Source organism: Ylistrum balloti, unplaced genomic scaffold (genome assembly GCF_031769215.1).
Source record: "Ylistrum balloti isolate Yb309-2 unplaced genomic scaffold, AGI_CSIRO_Ybal_v1 Utg370298, whole genome shotgun sequence".
NCBI lineage: Eukaryota > Metazoa > Mollusca > Bivalvia > Pectinida > Pectinidae > Ylistrum > Ylistrum balloti.
The window spans coordinates 1359546-1368474 of record NW_026782224.1 but is presented as its reverse complement, the minus strand read 5'-3'; positions in this window follow the sequence as shown (position 1 = coordinate 1368474).

Here is an 8929-nt window from a genome sequence, read left to right as displayed (position 1 = left end):
TGTCGACAGTAGTAGCATATGTAGTCATTATTATCATGTGTCATCAGTATTATCATATGTCGTCAATATTATCATATGTCGCCAGTAGTATCATATGTCGCCAGTAGTATCATATGTCGTTAGTTGTATCATATGTCGTCAGAAGTATCATATGTCGCTAGTAGTATCATATGTCGTCAGTTGTATCATATGTCGCCAGTATTATCACATGTCGTCAATAATATCATATGTCGTCAGTAGTATCATATGTCGTCAGTTGTATCATATGTCGTCAATAATATCATATGTCGTCAGTAGTATCATATGTCGTCAGTAGTATCATATGTCGTCAGTTGTATCATATGTCGCTAGTATTATCATATGTCGACAGTATTCTCATGTCACTAGTTATATCATATAACGTCATTATTATAATTATGTCGACAGTAGTATCGTATGTCGTCAGTAACATCATATGTCACTAGTAGTATCATATAACGTCATTAGTTTTATATGTAGTATATGTCGTCATTATCATACTTTTGTCAATAGTATTGTATGCAGTCAGTAGTATCATATATCGCCAATTGTCGTCATTATTATTATTGTGTTGCCAGTACTATCGTATGTCGTCAGTAGTGCCATATGTCGCTAGTAGTATCTTTTGTCGTCATTATTATCATATGTCGTCAGTAGTATCATGTATCGTCAGTATTATCTTAAGTTAGTAGCATACATGTACATGTTTGTTTTCAATATTATTATATATGTATTTTTATGCCTTCTCTAATAAGAAATACGAACTCTACCGTTTGTTGTATTTGAGTCTACTTTATCCTTCTGTCGTTCCTTTCAGTATATCTCGTCTATGATTTTAATAATACCTCTTACGATATTGAATATTCCCTTTATTTGTGTTTCAGTATTTATATCTAGTACGGAAATAAGACTTTCGAGCTGTAAAACTATCAAAAATGTCTCTTATTTGGTTTTAGATTGTATTTATATATATTTTTCACAAATGAAAACTGTACATCAAAGTCATTCTTTATAATCCTAGCCACTGTCTTTTTTATAAGTTCTATTTGTTTTTCCTTGTCGATGTATGCAAAGTGTTTTTTACTTTGCTATATCTGTATTGCATATTTTGTACATAAACCATTTATAAACTTTATGTGTTGCTGGATCGCACGATGTTCTGATATAAATTATCCTCCTCGCCTTTCTGTGACCTCATGGTATTCATTTCTCGATAATGGGTAATGACTACTTGGGTCACAGAATGGCGATTGGTATATTTTATTCCAAGGTCTACGGCAGATGTTTTGTAAAATCTTTCATTTTTTACTCGTTTTGTATAAGTTCAATATTTAAGTTATTATTGTTACTACATGACTGGTTCATACACTTGCTCACGTTATTGAATCGTGTCATGTTAATTAGTTTTCGAAACTATAATTTTACACTACTTTTGCTATTACTTCTGCTTCAGCACATGGATGTCGCATCAAATCCTGGTCCGAATGGTGGGGAACTCTCTATTTTTCATGTAAATATTAGGAGTTTTAGAAACAAGTTAGATTATATCGAGGACATAGCTAGTGAATATGACATTATATGTTTGACTGAGACACACCTAGATGATAACGTCTCCACTGACGATTTACTTATAGCCGGTTTTCATGAACCCTTTAGACATGACATAAATTTTGCTGGGGGTGGTGTATTATTTTATATTAATGACTTGTTGAAAGTTTCTCGTCTACATACTATAGAATATCCGTGGGATGAAGTTATATGGATAGAAATTACTTTAGTTAGGTCAAATCTCATAATTGCCACTGTCTACAGGCCCGAATACTCGATAAATTCGTTTTGGCAAAACTTAAAATTATCTACTGATAGTGCATTAGATATGTCTCAAAATGTAGTTATTGTTGGTGATATCAACGTTGATTTACTCTCTGTTTCTAATAAGCATGTCCTTATTGATTATATAAACACGTTTTCCTTGAAAAACGTTACATCTGAACCTACTAGAATTGGTCCATCCAGATCTAGTTTACTTGACCCCATTTTATTATCAGACTCTCTTATTTGTAAAGAATCGTCAGTTTTACCTATAATAAGGAATGTAAGCGACCACGAGGGTTGCATTGCAGTAATCGAAATTAACTGTTTCACAAAACCTATTTACAGACGGAAAGTGTGGTTATATAAACGAGCTGACTTTGACATGCTAAATGACCTTATTGACAAATATGACTCGACTGCCTTGTTTTCTAACAGTGATTCAGTTGATGCTGCGTGTGACAATTTTACTGACATTTTTTTAGATTTTATTAACAGATGTATACACTCTAAAACAGTTACAATTCGACCTAACGACAAGCCCTGGATGACATCTGAACTTAGAAAAAATTTGAGAATCCGTGACCGACTACACAAAATTGCCAGGGCAACACTCCGACATTCAGACATTGACAAATTTAAAGCTCAGAGGAACAAGGTAAATAATATGAAAAAAACATGCTAGACTTCTCTTTTACGAAAATGTCCATGGACTTATTGATGGATACGTTTCTTCTGATCCTAAATCTTACTGGAAACTAGTAAAACGACTTATGAAATCCGGCGGACATTATCAACACATCCCTTCAATGACGGACCAAACGACCAATATTACCTTTTCTAACGATGACGATAAAGCGCGTTTACTTAATAACTATTTTTGTAGCATTACTCATGTTAATGATGTTGATGTCCTAGTTCCGATTATTGAGTCCAAAACTGATAAACGCTTTGTATCTCTCAGGTTAAACTATTTGGAAATAAAAGATGTTTTACAGATTTTAAAACTAGGGAAAGCCTCGGGAGGGGATGGGATTAGTCATCATGTGCTGAAGTACACTGCAATTCTATCTGTAAACCACTTGAACTACTTTTTAACATGTCTCTTTCTTTAGGTGTGTATCCAAACAAATGGAAACTTGCAACTGTAATGCCACTTTTCAAAAAGGGTGACCGTCATACGCCATGCAATTATAGACCAATATCCCTTCTATCTACAGTAGGTAAAGTTTTCGAGCGTGTAGTTTACAAACACTTGTATAATTATTTGTTTGACAATCGTTTGTTTTATCACTATCAGTCCGGCTTTATGCCTAGTCATTCTCCTGTTTATCAACTTATTGAAATTTACCATAATATTTGTACTGCTTTAGAAGAAAAAAAAACACACTTGTATTATTTTTTGTGATATATCTAAAGCTTTCGATCGTGTTTGGCACAGGGGCCTGCTAGCTAAATTGGAATCTTATGGAATTTCGGGATCATTGTTAAATTGGATCACAAATTATCTTCACCAGCGTAAACAGAAACTTTTAATTGGAAATTCTTGTTCCGGTCTAGGTAATATCGACGCTGGTGTACCCCAGGGCCGCTTCTCTTTTTGTTATATATCAATGATATTTCAGATGCTCTTGAGTCGGCCTCTAGGTTATTTGTAGACGATACATCATTATTTCATTCTGCTTTTTCATGTCACGAATTACAGACTGTTCTCAACAGGGACCTTGAATCTTTAAATCAGTGGGCTAAACGTTGGTTGGTTTCTTTTAACCCTCTAAAAACAGATGTCCTTTTTATTTCAAATTCAGTCAATACTGACGGGGATCTAGATTTATTTTTTGACAGAGAAATTTTAAGTTTTACAGAAGTTCACAGACACTTAGGAGTAAATTTTAATTCAAATGGAAAGTGGGGGAGCCATGTTGAGGCAGTATATAGCTCGGTTATGAAAAAAATTAATGTTTTACGAAAACTGAAATACTTGTTAAAAAGAGATTCTCTGTTAAAAATACATAAATCCTTCATTCTACCTGTTTTTGAATATGCTTGTGAGGTATGGGATGGTTGCTCTGTTTTGGATTCTGAGGAATTAGAGAAAGCACAAAGAGAAGCGGCTCGAGTTATAACAGGTTTACCTTTGTATGCTAGTAATGAATCACTATATTTTGAAACGGGATTGGAAACATTATCAGAGAGAAGGAAGACACGTAAGTTAAATGTATTATACAAAATGATAAATAATTTAACCCCTTCTTATTTATCGGCCCTTTTGCCAAACACAGTTGGTTACAACAATCAGTATAATTTACGGAACCAACATGATTATATCATTCCTTCTTTCAGACTCTCCCTAAGTAACTCTTCTTTTCTGCCATCAAGTTTACGTCTGTGGAATTCGCTAGACAATTCAATAAGAACATTATCATCTTTGAATGCTTTTAAATCTTCTTTGTCTAATGACGCTAATTCTTGTCCTCCATCTTATTATAATTTTGGCGAACGTAAGCTAAATATATTACATACGAGACTCAGACATCAGTGCAGCTCTTTGAAAAGTGATTTGTTCCGTGTTAAGATTGTTGATAACCCATCGTGTGCTTGTGGACATTACTGTGAGGATGTTGGGCACTTTTTCCTAGAATGTAAGCTTTATGATAGGGTAAGAATATCATTTTTTCAAAGTATAAACACGTTGAACTTAGATCAAGTGAATTTACATCTATTTTTATTTGGAAATGAAAATCTGTCCCTAACCACCAATACAGAAGTATTCAGACACGTGCAAATTTTTATCAAATCCAGCAACAGATTTTAAGTAAAATGTACTAAATGTTAAATATATTATATATGCCTTGTTAATGTTATCATGTAAATATTTATCATGTATTGTATTAGAGGAAAAGGCGGCCATAAGTTGAAATAACTTGTGCCTAATCCTCTGCTCAATTTTGGGGCAATAAATATGTTTAAATCTAATTTAAAGTGTTTTGTTTACATAGTGCCACACGTGGCTAGCCTTAGTGTACGGACATACATTATATATACATCATATATGTAACCATTAAGCGGGTATGTTTTTTTTTTTTTTTTTTGGTCACAACAATGCATCATTTAAAATCTCTGTATTTCTCCCATTTTCCTGACATTTAGGACATGTCAAGTATATACACGTATACAGGTAAATTTTGTTGCCCGAGGCACCACTATTCACCACTTTCTTTGGTGTGAAACTATAGAAGATAAGACTAATTCATGTAGGGCCCAGTGTTATTTCGAAAACGGTCGAATTGAAAATCACTTTTTTAATCACCGGCCATTTTAATGGAGTGTACCCTGAACGCCTCATTCCCCGAACACCAACTCTGCCAACTTGAAAGGAGGGTGTTTATAAAGGGAATCATTTGATGTTAAAGTTATAGTCTGTTTCAACTAAGAATGTCAACGTGTTCTTGTAAATAGGATACGTACATATCAATAAGGAAATAGGTAAAGCTTTTTTTTTGTTTTACATATATAAATGTAACACATTTTTGTAGTATATGAAGTATTACAAAATAGTTATTAATTATTAGTATTTAAAATTGTTATTTATTATTTTAATGATTATAATATAAGATTATATTTAATTGATAAATCAAATTTAGTAAGTCACGATGGTACACTGATGTCTGTTATTAAATTGTATTTGTATTACATATATATGATGTTGAAACATTATCCACATCTTAGCATTAAATAAAGTATGATCTAATATAAATAGTAAACTCCTAAATGAAGCTGAATTAGCACTATGTATGACAATACATTATCCAGTTATCTAGATATTATGTCCTTTTACAACCTGTGATAATCAAGTAATCCATAAGTCCAGAAAACACAAAACACTCTATCCAAGATGCAGAAGCTCGGATGCTGAATCGGCATAGGTCATCAGGTCGATTGTCCCAGTCTGGTAACGGTCCTTCAAGGTGGCCAGGCGTCTGTCAATGTTGGCGTATTTCTTCTTCCGGGGTTGAATGATGCCTCCTGCGTCTCTCTGAATCCGGCTGATGTCGTTCATGTTCTGTATGTCCTTAAACGTCTGGATGATGGTGTAGATGTTGGGGTGGGCATGCAGTACCTTCTTCAGTTTTCCGTGCCAAGCTTCCAGATGGTTAGTAGTCCGGGGTCCCTCGGTTGAGAAGTGGTTCCAGGTGGTACGATCTCCCTCTATCCATTGTGTGCAGCTACCTCAAAATCGACGAAGGCTGTAGTGGGTCGGAATGGAATGTCGAAGTGTGCCATGTGATCCTGGAGAAGGGTGAAGAAACGGCTGTAGATTGCCTGGCTCTTTACGGGAAGTAATGCGTATACGACTGGTGTCATGATGCCTTCATTCTGTACATGGACGCTGTAAATCTGATGAAACATTGTTGGACAGTTGTAGAAAGTTCCATCACAGAAGAAGGTGTCAGATGCTGCAAGTTCGGCCAGGTTCTCCGACGAAGCGAATGCGATCATCCTGTTGTTCTGTTCACCGTCGTCAAAGAGGAGAAATGGTTCGCCTGTAGATGCTTCTGTCCATCTTCCATCCAAGGTGATGTCGGCCAAAGTCTTTGGTAGTGGAGGAGTCTACTTGCGGCGAGCACGGTAAAGAGACAATTTCGCTGTGTAGAATGTTGGTATTCGCTGGACCACGGCCTTGGAAGTGTCATCCCAGTCGTTGTCTCGGAGTTGATTGAGCTCTTCCTCAAAGATGGACGGAATAGGCTGGACCGATTATACGCATTTGTTGGTGATCTGGTTCATGATCTGTTTGGCTACAGCACTGGCTGGGTCTGAGGCGTGGGTGTGTGGATTTCTTCCGAAGTTAGCTGGTATGTTGTCGATTGTCGAGAGTGATGCTGAGCAGCCTTAGGTCGAACATCTCCAGAATGTCCTGCTGCCGTTCTTTCGAATCTGTTTGAAGATGAATCCATTATGTGAAAGGTTCTGTCCGCCTCTTCTGTTGGTGATGAACTTAACGTTGATCTGAGCATTAGCCATACTGTCCTTGTATCAAACAACAAAGATAATAATATCAATCAAATTAAACACAATTTACATAAAAACTGAGAGAAAATACTAGATTAACTAATATTTGACAAAAGTTACAATTTACACAAAAACTGAGAGAAAATACAAGATTAACTAATATATATATGACTAAAGTTATGATTTGACAATATATATCTGTGACAAAAGTACAGTAATAAATCAAGCAATGATTGAGATATTGATCTTTCAAAGTGCAGATTGAAATATGATAATTTCCCAAAATGAACTTGGCTTTTATACATTTCCCATTGAATAGCTTGGGATTTAAACAGATTTAACACAGATATTTGATTCCTTTATTTTACAGTTATTAACAGTTTTTCAGTTTTCTGAACAGTTATCAGAATCAGAACTTAATCATCTGATTTACCTGTTTTCTAAATAGTTATCAGAATTTACCTGTGCAAGTTACCTGTACTACAATTCTAAAACAGCTTATAATCCACTATCATCACAGTTGACCCCCCCCCCCCCCCTATAAGTTGTTTTCTTTGTTGTTTTCTGTGTTTTGATATGTCCGTATTTTCTTTGTTATTTTCTGTGTTTTGATATGTCCGTATTTTCTTTGTTGTTTTCTACCCTCGATATAAACTATTTTTATTTGTGAAGATATGCACGTTTTTCTTTTCTCTTTTCATTTTGACTTGTGCCTCTCGTCAATGTTTTGGCAAATGCACCTTACAAACTCAACAAAATACACGAATGTCTATTTTAATAAACAAAAGGGAAATTAACTCTAGATGTTTTACTTTCCTCGTTTGGTCAAATTATCTCAGTCTGTAATGGTGACAAGTGATTTCCATATATCATTTTCTATTTACAGAAACGTCAACATGAGGAACCTGTGGACATTATTTGTCATTTTAGTCGTCGTTGTTTTGGTGTGTGTACTTCTTTTTCGCAACATCCAAGTACCACAGCAACTGAAAGTTGATTTCGCGATCAAAGACGCCAAACAGACACCAGAAGATAAACGATCCATAGATGATATTAAGCTGAAGGTATAGTTTTATAGAGAAAAAACAAATAAGAATATTTGCTATTGTACTTGTAAACAACACGTCTGCCGTACGAGTTTTTCCTCTTGCCAGAGGTCTGGAGGACTAAAATGTTGCATAATTGTATCTATGAAGTGATAGTAGATATTTGTTCTTTGATTTTATTGCCTGTAACAGAGTTGATGAACCGCAAAAACGTCGATTGATTTATCGTGTTATTTGCCTTCAGTCTGTTGTTGTCACGTGAGTTGGACCCGATACTGCACCTCCTAGCCTGCACGATATGACATAGTTGGATTTATCGTGTTATTTGCCTTCAGTCTGTTGTTGTCACATGAGTTGGACCTGATACTGCACCTCCTAGCCTGCACGATATGACATAGTTGGATTTATCGTGTTATTTGCCTTTCTGTTGTGGTGACATGAGGTGGACCCGATACCACACCTCCTAGCCTGCACGATATGACATAGTTGGATTTATCGTGTTATTTGCCTTTCTGTTGTGGTGACATGAGTTGGACCCGATACCGCACCTCCTAGCCTGCACGATATGACATAGTTGGATTTATCGTGTTATTTGCCTTTCTGTTGTGGTGACATGAGTTGGACCCGATACCGCACCTCCTAGCCTGCACGATATGACATAGTTGGATTTATCGTGTTATTTGCCTTTCTGTTGTGATGACATGAGTTGGACCCGATACCGCACCTCCTAGCCTGCACGATATGACATAGTTGGATTTATCGTGTTATTTGCCTTTCTGTTGTGATGACATGAGTTGGACCCGATAGAGCTCCTAGCCTGCACGATATGACATAGTTGGATTTATCGTGTTATTTGCCTTTCTGTTGTGATGACATGAGTTGGACCCGATACCGCACCTCCTAGCCTGCACGATATGACATAGTTGGATTTATCGTGTTATTTGCATGAGTTGGACTTTCTGTTGTGTTGGATGACATGAGTTGGACCCGATACCGCACCTCCTAGCCTGCACGATATGACATAGTTGGATTTATCGTGT